At 37.5% G+C, this 2,201-nt stretch overlaps 1 long non-coding RNA gene across 1 annotated transcript; it reads right to left on the bottom strand.

Moving 5' to 3' along the window:
- Positions 1-958: 958 nt before the first annotated feature.
- LOC136758267 (uncharacterized) lies at positions 959-2,201 on the bottom strand. The gene is made up of 3 exons (XR_010819941.1): positions 2,075-2,201; positions 1,734-1,851; positions 959-1,332 (listed from the first exon to the last, which is right to left on the bottom strand). It is a non-coding gene; the product is annotated as an uncharacterized LOC136758267 (long non-coding RNA).

The raw sequence follows: 2,201 nt of genomic DNA, 5'->3' as shown, positions 1-2,201 counted from the left end.
TTCTAACCAAGCTGCTTGGCGATGGTCTTGTAGCCCATTCCAGCCTTGTGTAGGTCTACAATCTTGTCCCTGACATCCTTGGGCAGCTCTTTGGTCTTGGCCATGGTGGAGAGTTTGGAATCTGATTGATTGATTGCTTCTGTGGACCGGTGTCTTTTATACAGGTAACGAGCTGAGATTAGGAGCACTCCCTTTAAGAGAGTGCTCCTATTCTCAGCTCGTTACCTGTATAAAAGACACCTGGGAGCCAGAAATCTTGCTGATTGATAGGGGATCAAATACTTATTTCCCTCATTAACATGCAAATCAATTTATAACTTTTTTGAAATGCGTTTTTCTGGATTTTTTTGTTGTTATTCTGTCTCTCACTGTTACAATACACCTACCATTAAAATTATAGACTGATCATTTCTTTGTCATTGGGCAAACGTACAAAATCAGCAGGGGATCAAATACTTCTTTCCCTCACTGTATAATATAAATATTTTCCATCTGGGCTGAGAGACCTGAACCAACTGTCTGTGCTGTGGCCCTGCAGAACCCCTAGCCTACTAGCCTGGGTGCTGAATTACTCTCCATCTCACTGCTCTCAGTTGAAGAGCTACAATACATTCCCAAAATACTGTACCTGGATGGGCAACTTGCATTGAATTTTATATGACTTACTTAAGGCTGAGCTGTGACCCGTGACCCTGATCACAATGCATCCCTTTCATAATTAATTGCATGAACCACCATTACTTTAGCCATTTTACGTTCACCATTACCAATAATGAAAAAACACTGTGTTCCAAATACATTCAAATTTACTTAACAAAACTGAGAAAATACAAATACAATACATTATTCCTAATGAAAAACAAGGATAACCAATTATAAAAATAAACATATGAAAAACTATACAATTTGGAGAATTATACAATTTGTCTTATTTTAGCTATCTATAAATGTTTTGAAGAATCACTTAATTAAATATTCTTTTTGAAAATATGCACCTGAACAAAACCAAATCCATGCAAATAAAATAAAAGTAAAATAAATAAAATATGTACAATTGATACACGGCAATGGATTGAGTTTTCTGGCCTAAATTGCTCTTAATGCTACTGTGTTAAGAAAGAATCAGAACCTGAGAAGATCTTAACTAATATAGACTTCTGTTTGGAAACAGACTGCAGATACATTGAATTTCAAGTTCAACATCACTGTTTCGTGGCAGTGGAGGGCCTGGCTGTGGGGGATGTTTTCATCTTCTGGTCCACATATTTCATATGATGTTTTACCCAGTGCAGGCTGGGGTCCACACACAACTGTTTTTGGGATGTCACAAAGCTGAAATGCAGGGATGGATGTACAGTTAGTTCATTCTGGGACTAGCCACATGCAGCTTGTGAAGAATTCAACTGTTTAATATTATAAAGAAGTACAAAACAAGTATTTCACATACTACTACAGCTAATAACAATACTACTACTACTAATAATTACAATAATAATAATAATAATAATAATAATAATAATAATAATAATAATAATAATAATTGGAAGTGGACTGTACAACATACAGGGATCAAGAGAAGCATGTATCACTTGACTATATTCAGTGATGAAATAAGAGGCTTTATTCCAGCTTTAGGCAATTACACAGAACTACATGGTTCCTGGCCCTGATTAGGAGATGAACACAGTAAATATATGAATGAATACATGAATCACACACAACACAATACTTACACGACTGCAGATTTGCTGCAGCTGCTGCTGGTCTTCCAGTAGGATACAATCACATCCCTAGGGATTCTGTGTTTGATGAATTCTGGGCAACATGGATTGCCAGCGTTTGTGCTTTGAGCTGAAAAAATAGCGTAACAATTAAATGCTGTACATTGGAAAATACCCATATACTAAAAACCTATTGGTATATCTACAGCTGTTAAATACTGTTTATAACTGGCACTTTTAATATAGATTCCCTGTTTCTTAATTCCAGTTTCATCTTGAACAGTGCCCAATGACACTTTGCATAAGAATTGTATCTCTAATCTGGACAGCAGTTGAGATCACACAACACTTACGCTGAGAGGAAGCCCAATGCACTGTGCAGAGCAGAGTGAGGAGCAGGGCGCAGGTCAGGGCGTTCATTCTCAGCGGCTCTGGAGAGATGGAGAGGAGAGGAGTTTCTCAGTGTGGAGAGTCTGCAGC

Source organism: Amia ocellicauda, chromosome 9, assembly GCF_036373705.1.
Source record: "Amia ocellicauda isolate fAmiCal2 chromosome 9, fAmiCal2.hap1, whole genome shotgun sequence".
NCBI lineage: Eukaryota > Metazoa > Chordata > Actinopteri > Amiiformes > Amiidae > Amia > Amia ocellicauda.
The sequence above is the reverse complement of the archived record's forward strand: the minus strand, read 5'-3'. Positions and strand labels throughout refer to the sequence as shown.